Raw genomic sequence first — 13,664 nt, 5'->3', positions numbered from 1 at the left:
TTGCTGCTGTCTCCATCGCCACACTCATCCATGTGCCACTTTTAGGTCTCCCCACACTGCTGGTGGGTTCCATTTTGTCATAGGGTGCTGGCAGATTACGTAATCTGCCATGGGCCCCCGTACCAACTCCTCATGCTGCTGCCAGGCCCGTAATCTGTCATGGGCCCCTGTACCGCCTCCTCATGCTGCTGCCAGGTCCAGAGTCTCTCATGGGTCCCTGTACGGCCTCCCATTGCTGCTGCCAGGCCCGTAATCTGCCATGGGCCCCCGTACCGACTCCTCATGCTGCTGCCAGGCCCGTAATCTGTCATGGGCCCCTGTACCGCCTCCTCATGCTGCTGCCAGGTCCAGAGTGTCTCATGGGTCCCTGTACGGCCTCCCATTGCTGCTGTCTCCATCTCCACACTCTGCCATGTGCCACTTTCAGGTCTCCTCACACTGCTGGTGGGTTCCATTTTGTCATAGGGTGCTGGCAGATTACGGGCCTCCCATTGCTGCTGCCAGGCCCGTAATCTGCCATGGGCCCCCGTACCGACTCCTCATGCTACTGCCAGGCCCGTAATCTGTCATGGGCCCCTGTACCGCCTCCCCATGCTGCTGCCAGGTCCAGAGTGTCTCATGGGTCCCTGTACGGCCTCCCATTGCTGCTGTCTCCATCGCCACACTCTGCCATGTGCCACTTTCAGGTCTCCTCACACTGCTGGTGGGTTCCATTTTGTCATAGGGTGCTGGCAGATTACGGGCCTCCCATTGCTGCTGCCAGGCCCGTAATCTGCCATGGGCCCCCGTACCGACTCCTCATGCTGCTGCCAGGCCCATAACCTGTCATGGGCCCCTGTACCGCCTCCTCATGCTGCTGCCAGGTCCAGAGTGTCTCATGGGTCCCTGTACGGCCTCCCATTGCTGCTGCCAGGCCCGTAATCTGCCATGGGCCCCCGTACCGACTCCTCATGCTGCTGCCAGGCCCGTAATCTGTCATGGGCCCCTGTACCGCCTCCTCATGCTGCTGCCAGGTCCAGAGTCTCTCATGGGTCCCTGTACGGCCTCCCATTGCTGCTGTCTCCATCGCCACACTCTGCCATGTGCCACTTTCAGGTCTCCTCACACTGCTGGTGGGTTCCATTTTGTCATAGGGTGCTGGCAGATTACGGGCCTCCCATTGCTGCTGCCAGGCCCGTAATCTGCCATGGGCCCCCGTACCGACTCCTCATGCTGCTGCCAGGCCCGTAATCTGTCATGGGCCCCTGTACCGCCTCCTCATGCTGCTGCCAGGTCCAGAGTCTCTCATGGGTCCCTGTACGGCCTCCCATTGCTGCTGTCTCCATCGCCACACTCATCCATGTGCCACTTTTAGGTCTCCCCACACTGCTGGTGGGTTCCATTTTGTCATAGGGTGCTGGCAGATTACGTAATCTGCCATGGGCCCCCGTACCGACTCCTCATGCTGCTGCCAGGCCCGTAATCTGTCATGGGCCCCTGTACCGCCTCCTCATGCTGCTGCCAGGTCCAGAGTCTCTCATGGGTCCCTGTACGGCCTCCCATTGCTGCTGCCAGGCCCGTAATCTGCCATGGGCCCCCGTACCGACTCCTCATGCTGCTGCCAGGCCCGTAATCTGTCATGGGCCCCTGTACCGCCTCCTCATGCTGCTGCCAGGTCCAGAGTCTCTCATGGGTCCCTGTACGGCCTCCCATTGCTGCTGTCTCCATCGCCACACTCATCCATGTGCCACTTTTAGGTCTCCCCACACTGCTGGTGGGTTCCATTTTGTCATAGGGTGCTGGCAGATTACGTAATCTGCCATGGGCCCCCGTACCGACTCCTCATGCTGCTGCCAGGCCCGTAATCTGTCATGGGCCCCTGTACCGCCTCCTCATGCTGCTGCCAGGTCCAGAGTGTCTCATGGGTCCCTGTACGGCCTCCCATTGCTGCTGCCAGGCCCGTAATCTGCCATGGGCTCCCGTACCGACTCCTCATGCTGCTGCCAGGCCCGTAATCTGTCATGGGCCCCTGTACCGCCTCCTCATGCTGCTGCCAGGTCCAGAGTCTCTCATGGGTCCCTGTACGGCCTCCCATTGCTGCTGTCTCCATCGCCACACTCTGCCATGTGCCACTTTCAGGTCTCCTCACACTGCTGGTGGGTTCCATTTTGTCATAGGGTGCTGGCAGATTACGGGCCTCCCATTGCTGCTGCCAGGCCCGTAATCTGCCATATGCCCCCGTACCACCTCCTCATGCTGCTGCCAGGTCCAGAGTGTCTCATGGGTCCCTGTACGGCCTCCCATTGCTGCTGTCTCCATCGCCACACTCTGCCATGTGCCACTTTCAGGTCTCCTCACACTGCTGGTGGGTTCCATTTTGTCATAGGGTGCTGGCAGATTATGTGCCTCCCATTGCTGCTGCCAGGCCCGTAATCTGCCATGGGCCCCCGTACCGACTCCTCATGCTGCTGCCAGGCCCGTAATCTGTCATGGGCCCCTGTACCGCCTCCTCATGCTGCTGCCAGGTCCAGAGTGTCTCATGGGTCCCTGTACAGCCTCCCATTGCTGCTGTCTCCATCGCCACACTCTGCCATGTGCCACTTTCAGGTCTCCTCACACTGCTGGTGGGTTCCATTTTGTCATAGGGTGCTGGCAGATTACGGGCCTCCCATTGCTGCTGCCAGGCCCGTAATCTGCCATGGGCCCCCGTACCGACTCCTCATGCTGCTGCCAGGCCCGTAATCTGTCATGGGCCCCTCTACCGCCTCCTCATGCTGCTGCCAGGTCCAGAGTGTGTCATGGGTCCCTGTACGGCCTCCCATTGCTGGTGCCAGGCCCGTAATCTGCCATGGGCCCCCGTACCGACTCCTCATGCTGCTGCCAGGCCCGTAATCTGTCATGGGCCCCTGTACCGCCTCCTCATGCTGCTGCCAGGTCCAGAGTGTGTCATGGGTCCCTGTACTTCCTGCCATTGCTGCTGCCAGGCCCGTAATCTGCCATGGGCCCCCGTACCGACTCCTCATGCTGCTGCCAGGCCCGTAATCTGTCATGGGCCCCTGTACCGCCTCCTCATGCTGCTGCCAGATCCAGAGTCTCTCATGGGTCCCTGTACGGCCTCCCATTGCTGCTGTCTCCATCGCCAAACTCTGCCATGTGCCACTTTCAGGTCTCCTCACACTGCTGGTGGGTTCCATTTTGTCATAGGGTGCTGGCAGATTACGGGCCTCCCATTGCTGCTGCCAGGCCCGTAATCTGCCATGGGCCCCCGTACCGCCTCCTCATGCTGCTGCCAGGTCCAGAGTGTCTCATGGGTCCCTGTACGGCCTCCCATTGCTGCTGTCTCCATCGCCACACTCTGCCATGTGCCACTTTCAGGTCTCCTCACACTGCTGGTGGGTTCCATTTTGTCATAGGGTGCTGGCAGATTACGGGCCTCCCATTGCTGCTGCCAGGCCCGTAATCTGCCATGGGCCCCCGTACCGACTCCTCATGCTGCTGCCAGGCCCGTAATCTGTCATGGGCCCCTGTACCGCCTCCTCATGCTGCTGCCAGGTCCAGAGTCTCTCATGGGTCCCTGTACGGCCTCCCATTGCTGCTGTCTCCATCGCCACACTCATCCATGTGCCACTTTTAGGTCTCCCCACACTGCTGGTGGGTTCCATTTTGTCATAGGGTGCTGGCAGATTACGTAATCTGCCATGGGCCCCCGTACCGACTCCTCATGCTGCTGCCAGGCCCGTAATCTGTCATGGGCCCCTGTACCGCCTCCTCATGCTGCTGCCAGGTCCAGAGTCTCTCATGGGTCCCTGTACGGCCTCCCATTGCTGCTGCCAGGCCCGTAATCTGCCATGGGCCCCCGTACCGACTCCTCATGCTGCTGCCAGGCCCGTAATCTGTCATGGGCCCCTGTACCGCCTCCTCATGCTGCTGCCAGGTCCAGAGTCTCTCATGGGTCCCTGTACGGCCTCCCATTGCTGCTGTCTCCATCGCCACACTCATCCATGTGCCACTTTTAGGTCTCCCCACACTGCTGGTGGGTTCCATTTTGTCATAGGGTGCTGGCAGATTACGTAATCTGCCATGGGCCCCCGTACCGACTCCTCATGCTGCTGCCAGGCCCGTAATCTGTCATGGGCCCCTGTACCGCCTCCTCATGCTGCTGCCAGGTCCAGAGTGTCTCATGGGTCCCTGTACGGCCTCCCATTGCTGCTGCCAGGCCCGTAATCTGCCATGGGCCCCCGTACCGACTCCTCATGCTGCTGCCAGGCCCGTAATCTGTCATGGGCCCCTGTACCGCCTCCTCATGCTGCTGCCAGGTCCAGAGTCTCTCATGGGTCCCTGTACGGCCTCCCATTGCTGCTGTCTCCATCGCCACACTCTGCCATGTGCCACTTTCAGGTCTCCTCACACTGCTGGTGGGTTCCATTTTGTCATAGGGTGCTGGCAGATTACGGGCCTCCCATTGCTGCTGCCAGGCCCGTAATCTGCCATATGCCCCCGTACCGCCTCCTCATGCTGCTGCCAGGTCCAGAGTGTCTCATGGGTCCCTGTACGGCCTCCCATTGCTGCTGTCTCCATCGCCACACTCTGCCATGTGCCACTTTCAGGTCTCCTCACACTGCTGGTGGGTTCCATTTTGTCATAGGGTGCTGGCAGATTATGTGCCTCCCATTGCTGCTGCCAGGCCCGTAATCTGCCATGGGCCCCCGTACCGACTCCTCATGCTGCTGCCAGGCCCGTAATCTGTCATGGGCCCCTGTACCGCCTCCTCATGCTGCTGCCAGGTCCAGAGTGTCTCATGGGTCCCTGTACAGCCTCCCATTGCTGCTGTCTCCATCGCCACACTCTGCCATGTGCCACTTTCAGGTCTCCTCACACTGCTGGTGGGTTCCATTTTGTCATAGGGTGCTGGCAGATTACGGGCCTCCCATTGCTGCTGCCAGGCCCGTAATCTGCCATGGGCCCCCGTACCGACTCCTCATGCTGCTGCCAGGCCCGTAATCTGTCATGGGCCCCTCTACCGCCTCCTCATGCTGCTGCCAGGTCCAGAGTGTGTCATGGGTCCCTGTACGGCCTCCCATTGCTGGTGCCAGGCCCGTAATCTGCCATGGGCCCCCGTACCGACTCCTCATGCTGCTGCCAGGCCCGTAATCTGTCATGGGCCCCTGTACCGCCTCCTCATGCTGCTGCCAGGTCCAGAGTGTGTCATGGGTCCTTGTACTTCCTGCCATTGCTGCTGCCAGGCCCGTAATCTGCCATGGGCCCCCGTACCGACTCCTCATGCTGCTGCCAGGCCCGTAATCTGTCATGGGCCCCTGTACCGCCTCCTCATGCTGCTGCCAGATCCAGAGTCTCTCATGGGTCCCTGTACGGCCTCCCATTGCTGCTGTCTCCATCGCCAAACTCTGCCATGTGCCACTTTCAGGTCTCCTCACACTGCTGGTGGGTTCCATTTTGTCATAGGGTGCTGGCAGATTACGGGCCTCCCATTGCTGCTGCCAGGCCCGTAATCTGCCATGGGCCCCCGTACCGCCTCCTCATGCTGCTGCCAGGTCCAGAGTGTCTCATGGGTCCCTGTACGGCCTCCCATTGCTGCTGTCTCCATCGCCACACTCTGCCATGTGCCACTTTCAGGTCTCCTCACACTGCTGGTGGGTTCCATTTTGTCATAGGGTGCTGTATGGCCTCCCATTGCTGCTGCCTCCACCGCCACACTGTGGCTCCACACTCTGGATTTGGCCCCGTGACTGCCCAAATTAGTGAAGTGTGCGGTGATTCTAAGATCGACGGCACTCATCTGCATGTCATACTGACTGACAGTATTATTTCTCTTCCCCAGCAGACTCCAAGGGCATTTAAATTAAAGGTACAGTGTTCTGCACTAATATAAAGGCTCTCTGAAGCCTAGAAACACCCTTTTTATAAGTTAAATTCGCAGCGAATATATTCGACTCAAATCAAATTTATTCCGCGAATTCGCCGAATCAGCCGAATCGAATTTTTGAATACTTCGCTCATCTCTAACCACCACCTATAACTACAACACATGTACCTTCTCATCAAGATAAGAAATGACTTTCCTACTCACTAACTCCAATCAAAGGCTTATCAAATGATTAAAATATCATCTCTTAATGTTCGCGGTCTAAACTCCCCCTTTAAGAGGTCCCTGCTCCTGAAAGAAACTCGCTCCTTACATGCTGATGTACTTTTTCTACAGGAAACAAACTTCGCGACAACCAAAATCCCTAAATTCCACCTCCAACATTTCTCCCATATATACATGGCAACGAACCCTAAAAAGAAAGATAGTGTCATTACAGCCATAAAAGACTCTATCCAATTCCAACATATCTCAGAAACAATAGACCCTCAAGGTCGATACCATATCCTGATTTGCAAACTCAACTAAATTGTACACACCCTAGTCAATGTCTATGGCCCTAACTCCAATCAATTACAATTCTATAACAGACTTCAATCAATTATCTCCTCCCAAAAACAAGGCAGACTCCTCATAGGCGGTGACTTCAACATCATTGGCAACCCACTTCTGCACTCTTCTTCAAACAAACGATCTTCCAAACAGAATCTCAACCAATTTCTTCATAACAATGATCTCTATGACATTTGGCGATGCCAGCACAGCACGGAAAGAGATTACACCTACCACTCTCCATCTCACCTATCCTACTCCAGAATTGACTTTTTTATCACAGACAATTGAACCCTACAATGCATAACCTCCTCATCAATTGGTACCATAACATGGTCAGATCATGCTCCAATCAGCATTACCCTTGACAACCAGCAATACTCCTCGATACCCCTAATCTGGAGACTAAATTCATCGTTACTGAAGAAACCAGACGAAAAGAAGCACATACTAGATGTACACAATATGTTTTTTGAACTTAATGATACACCTGACATTTCTATTTCCACACTATGGCCCGCTTACAAAGCCTACATGAGAGGTATCCTCATACAATCCTCATCCTGCATCACAAAACAACGAACCCAACAAATTGACCAACTCCTTGCATCTATTAAACTAAAAGAAGACCAAAACAAAAAAAATCCAAACCCCTCCACATCTTCCTCCCTCACCTCAGATAGAAATAAACTAAGAGCCCTTCTACTATATAAATATGACATCAACCTGCAAAAAATGAAAGTAAAATTCTATTCCTTAAGCAACAAAGCAAACTCACTACTAACTAAACTAATCAAACAAAGACACTTAAAAACCAAAATCCCTCTAGTCAAACATCCAACTACTCACACTTCTCTCACAAACCCACAAGAAATAGCAAATGCCTTCGCGACATACTACCAAAAATTATACAATCTCAAAAATGACTCAGACACTACCCAACCAACACCCATATCCATACAAAAATTTCTTGACACTATCAAACTACCCCAACTTACTTCAGACCAATTCACTGCTATCTCCACCCCAATTTCCCCTGCGGAAATAGAAAAAACCATTAAAGCTTTACCACTCAACAAATCACCAGGAAACGATGGTTTCACCAACGAATTTTAAAAATCATTTGCCCATGACCTTTCACCATATCTGATCAAGCTCTTTAACCATGCCACCTCTACAGCCTCATTCCCCAAAGAAATGCTACAATCCATAATTACGACTATCCCGAAACCCGGTAAAGAGCCTCTAAATGTCCAGAATTATAGACCAATATCACTACTCAACACAGACATAAAGCTATATGCTAAAATAATAACCCAAAGACTCCTCCCCTACCTACCTACATTAATCCACCCAGACCAAGTAGAATTCATCCCCGGTCGCCAAGCTCCTGACACAACTAGGAGAATCATATCTCTTCTCCATAACCTAGAATTCACCAAACAGCCCTCCATACTACTATCCTTAGACGCGGAGAAAGCATTCGATCGAATACACTGGCAGTTTATGCGTTTAACCCTACAAAAATTTGCCATCACGGATTGGATGTTATCAGCCATCCTTTCCCTCTACTCCAATCCCTCTGCCAAAGTATTAACAGATGGAACACTATCAGATCCCTTCGACGGCACCAGACAAGGTTGCCCCTTATCCTCCATAATATTTACACTACTTATTGAACCCTTAGCTTCAAAACTAAGAAATGACCCATCATTTTCAGGAATTACCCACCTCCACACAGAACACAAAATCAGTTTATTCGCAGATGACATCATACTAATGATAACCAACCCACATAAATCTCTCCAAACGATTCGTTCAATTCTCCAAAATTATTCAGAAGTTTCCTATTACAAACTTAACGAACCTAAATCCTCCATCTTAAATCTCCACACACCTATCCATACCCAAACGTCACTATCCAAACAATTTCCCTTCTCCTGGGAACAACACAACATACCCTATTTAGGAATTAAACTCACCGCAACAATAGACCAATTATACCCTGCAAATCATAAATTACTACTTGAATCTATTCCACGAGAAATCTCAGCACTCCGTACATCAACACTCTCCAAACTGGGACGAGTAGCGACTCTGAAAATGTTCATATTACCAAAAATTCTATACATATTCCGCACTCTCCCTATTCCCATTCCCAATATCTTCTTCTCTAAACTACAAACAGTCTTCTCTAAATTCCTCTGGAATTCTAAAAAACACAGATGTACTACAAATCTGCTATTACATCCAACATCCAGAGGAGGAGCAGGCCTTCCACACTTAAAATCGTACTACAATGCAACTCTTCTTGACCAAATATACTTTTGGTGGCACCCGACAAAAGAAAAATTATGGTCTACCATGGAAACACTCCCATTGCTTCCACTTTTACCTCGAAACATACTCTTCACACTGCAAATACCCCAAACCAAATACCTACTTAAACACCCTTGTATCCAAGCCACTCTCCAAGCCTGGTACAACCTTACAACTACTAAATTTGAAAATACCAAACACATACCCACCCCAATCAATATACTACACCTCGTCACTCCATCCCTAACTCTATTACAATGGGAAAAATCCGGCCTAACCCACATAAAAGATCTCTACACAAATCACAATCGTTCCAGACTCTCCACGATACATTTAATCTACCCGCAACCGAATACTTCACCTACCTGAGAATAGCTTACTGCTTACTAACAATAAATATTCCTCTTTTTATGAAAGTTCCTACCTCCGCATACCAATTTTTTCACAAAACAAAATATCCAGGTAAAGGTATCTCTACCTTTTACACACTATTAGTAGACTCACTATTCACCCTACAATCTTCCTCCTTAATTAACTGGGAAAAAACACTCCTACAGCCAATACCTCCACACTTGTGGGAAAAAACCTTCACCATCACCTATAGAGCCTCACGATGTAGTTCTCATTGGGAATCGTACCTAAAAATACTACATCAATGGTACTTAACTCCCGTTAAACTTTCACTATATTATCCACAACTCTCCTCCTCCTGTTGGAGACAATGCGGAGAAATAGGATCAATGCTCCATACACTATGGACATGCAAATCACTCAAATCCTTCTGGAATAGCGTCTTCCAAATGCTCTCAACATTATCTAAAACTCCAATAACCCCAAATGATGCTCTAGCACTCCTCCATATTGGAATCAACGATTTTCCTTGAGACTGCCATTATTATCCACACATTATCGGCAGCTAAAATAAACATAACTAAATTATGGAACACTACTAAATCCCCTTCTCTTACTTCACTGATAACAGATCTTAACTTCCAATGCGATATGGAAAAAAGATCTGCCCTAAACAATTCTACCTATCACACATTTAAGCTCCATTGGTCTCGATGGTTACAGAACCCAAACTTCTCTGTAAAAGTCTGATAAATTCATTATAAAATACCTTGACCCATCTACCTAGACCGGTCCACTTACCCTTCCCTCTCCCTTTCCCACATCCCCTATTTCCCTACTCCTTATTCTCCCCCCCCCCCCCCATAGATCTTTTCTACAACCTTACATGGTTCAGATTATACTGAGCATACCTTTCATGCCAACCCCACTTATTCTAGAATTACCCCCAGCCAAATGGTGGGGAACTTATTGTTTTGTTTACTTTCCTGTACTACATTATTTCTAACTGAACCGTATTTACCTACAATGTCTTGTTACTAAAACTTCAATAAAAATTATTGAAATTAAAATACATTGTAATATATTCTATAATGAGTCATTTCTAATACCCTTGACATTTACTATCAGAGTCCTCTAACCAGCTATGCCCTAATATAGAATACTCAGCCTTCAGCTGGATAGCTAGTTCAGCTTAACTTATATCTCAGCTTATTTTACTGTCTCACCTTAGTACTGAAGAATTAAATACTACCATTTGTCAAAGACCATTCAAACATATTAATATTAATTATGATTACTCATAAAAACCAAATATTTTGCAAGCTTGCCATCAATATAAGTGCCAAATCATGAATTTGATTAATTAATTTTCTTCAGGGAAGCTCTGGATAAGTCCTGGAGACGAGCATGGGAGGAGGAGACAAGGGAGCTAGAGAGCAGGAGGTCATGTGAGGAGCGGAGAGTATGGTTTAGGTGATATTTGGAGACAAGATTGATGATGTAATTTGGGGCAGAGTTATAAATGGCTTTATATGTTATTAATGTTTTGAATTTTATCCGTTGGGCAACAGGAAGCCTGTTAAGGATTGGCAGAGAGGGGTGGCTGATACAGAACGGTTAGTAAGGTGGATGAGTCTGGCAGCAGCATTCATGATAGACTGAAGAGGGGATAGACTGAAGAGGGGATAGCCTGCGATGAGGTAGGCCAATGAGGAGGGAGTTACAATAGTCAAGGTGAGATATAACAAGGGAGTGAAAAAGTTGCTTAGTAGTTTCCGAGGTTAAGAATGGGTGTATCTTGGAGATGTTGCATATTTGGACAGCAATTGGATCTGGGGCTGAGAGGACAGATGGGAGTCTAGGATTACACCTAGCACCCTGGCATGAGGGGAGGGACTGATGATTGTGTTATTGATCTTGATGGAGAAGTCGGAAGAGGGGGCACAGGCTGGAGGGAATACTAAGAGCTCAGTTCAGGAAGTGGAGTGACATCCATGCCGATATGTCACTTAGTAGGTTAGTAATGCAAGAGGAGACTGAAGGGGTGAGGTGAGGAGTAGAAAGATAGATTTGTGTGTCATCAGCATAGAGATGGTACTTAAAGCCATGGGAGTTTATCAAGTGACCAAGGAAGGAGGTGTAGATGGAGAAGAGTAGGGGTCCAAGGACAGAATCTTGAGGGACCCCTACAGAAAGAGGGAGTGGAGAGGAGGAGCCAGAGTTATAGGTAACGCTGAAGGAGCGCTGCTATAGGTAGGAGGAGAACCAGGAGATAAAGTCCCAGAGGCCAAGAGAGTGGAGTTTTTTGAGGAGGAGGGGATGGTAAACAGTATCAAAAGCCGCAGAGAGGTCAAATAGTAAGAGTACGGAGTAGTGGCCATTGGTTTTAGCAGTTAGTAGATCATTAGTGAGTTTTTTAGTAGGGCAGTTTCAGTGGTGTGTAGTGAGTGAAAGCCAGACTATAAAGGGTAGGGAAGGTTACTGTCAGTGAGGTAGGAGCTCAGGAGATTTAAGACTAAGCATTCTAAGAGTTTAGAGGTAAACAGGAGCAGGGAGATGGGTCTTAAGTTGTTCAGGTTGGTGGGGTCCAGGGAGGGCTTTTTAAGTATGGCAGTGATGTGTGCATGCTTTATAGGGGAGGGGAAGGCACCGCTAGAGAGGGAGAGATTGAAGATGTGAGTGAGGGAACATAGGATGGAAGAAGAGGGTGACCGTAGTAGTTGTGATGGGACAGGATCCAGGGGGATGGTAGTGAGACGGGCTTCTGAGAAAACCTTAGTGACCACTTCAGTAGTAGCAAGGTCAAAAGAGGAGAGTGTTGAGGGAGGTTTAGTATAAGGTATGCTAAGTGGGATGGATGTCTGTGCAGTGGTGATGCCCCTACGAATTGCATCAATCTTGTTTTTAAAATGAGTTTTAAATCTCGTGAGCAGTGAGTGAGGTACTGGGTGGAGGTAAGGGTGGAGAAAGTAGAGATTTAAAAGTAGAGAAGAGATGATGAGGACTGGATGACAAGCTATTGATGAGAGTGACAAAGTAGGCTTGTTTGGCAGCATGAAGAGAGGAATTGTATGTTAAAAAAACTGATTTATATAGGGTGAATGCTTGGTGAGATTTGGTTTTACGCCACAATCGCTCCAGTGCACGACTATGTTGTTTAAGATTTCTGGTGTTGTCAGTCTGCCAAGGTTGTAATGGTCGGGGCCTGATGCTTCGTGTGGTTAGAGGAGCAAGTGAGTCTAATGTGGATGAAAGCAAACTGTTGTAGACAGAAGTGGCCAGGTCAGGGCAGGACAGGGGAGAGATCCTGTCATAGAGGCGGTCAGTTGCAGAGTGGAAAGGAGCAGGGTTCAAGTTGTGAAGGTTTCTGCGGGTAATTGTTTGCTGCTTAGAGGGATAAGTGTTTGAAGATGAGGACACTGTGAAGGTGATGAGATTGTGATTAAAGAGAGGAAAAGGGGTGTTTGTGAGGTTGTAGGGAGTGCAACGATGGAAGAAAACAAGGTCTAATGTATTGCCATCAGAGTGAGTGGAGGACTGTGTCCACTGTGTTAAGTCAATAGATGAGATTAAGTTGAAGAGTTGGGATGTAACTGGGTTGTTGACATTAATGGGGATGATAAAATCTCCAAGAATTATAATGGGTATTTCAGAGGAGAGAAAGTAGGGTAGCCAGGCGGAGAAATCATCAAGAAAGCGGGACACCGGTCCAGGAGGTCAGTAGATCACTGCAATCCTCAGAGAAATGGGACAAAACAGCTGAATGCAGTGAGTCTCGAAAGAAGAGAAGCATAGAGAGGGAGGGTTAGGGAGGACTTGAAAGGTGCTGAGTGGGGATAGAAGCAAACCAACTCCACCTCCTTTCCGGTCACTGGGTCTGGGTGAGTGGGTCCAGAGGAGGCCTCCATAGGAAAGTGCTGTGGGAGAAGAAGAAGCTGCTGCTTGAAGCCAGGTTTCTGTAATTGCTAGTAGGTTAAGGGAGTGGGAGACAAAAAGGTCATGGACAGACAGAGCGGGCATTCCAGAGTGCACATGAAAGAGGAAGGGTGGTTTTTGGCAGCACGGGGACTGATATTAAATTGAGGGGATTGTGGCTATTCCTGGAGGAAAGAGGGTGCCTGGTGTGGGGGTTAATTAGTGGAGGACCAGGGTTTGGGGAGATATCCCCAGAGTTTAGGAGAAGAAGAAGGGTGAGGAAAGCAACATGGGAGCGGGATGTACATGAGTGTACATGTCTTCCAGTCCTGGTGTTTGGGTCAGCAGGAGAGTAAAGTATCAGCAGGAGGTGATGAGAGCAGTAGTAGGGAGATGGTAGCAGTGAGGGTGATATGTATAAATTTTGGGGTGGAGCAGAGGGGTAAAGAGGTGAGATTTTGGGATCGCAGGTGTAAGGGAATTCCTGTATGGCAACTTGCTAATAGAAATGAGCATAGGCTCGGGCATGCATGCACAGGGGTGCACACACGCAGGACCGTGCCCACTGTTTCTGGTAACAGACAGACTATTTAAAGGAAGCTCTTAATCTCTGTCAGTGCTGACTGGTCTTCAGCTAACTTCCTGTTTCCTGCTGTATCCTGTG

The sequence above is a fragment of the Staurois parvus genome, unplaced genomic scaffold (genome assembly GCF_062004578.1).
Source record: "Staurois parvus isolate SC_StPar_1 unplaced genomic scaffold, SC_StPar_1.0 ptg000217l, whole genome shotgun sequence".
NCBI classification, from domain to species: domain Eukaryota; kingdom Metazoa; phylum Chordata; class Amphibia; order Anura; family Ranidae; genus Staurois; species Staurois parvus.
This window is presented reverse-complemented; position numbering follows the sequence as displayed.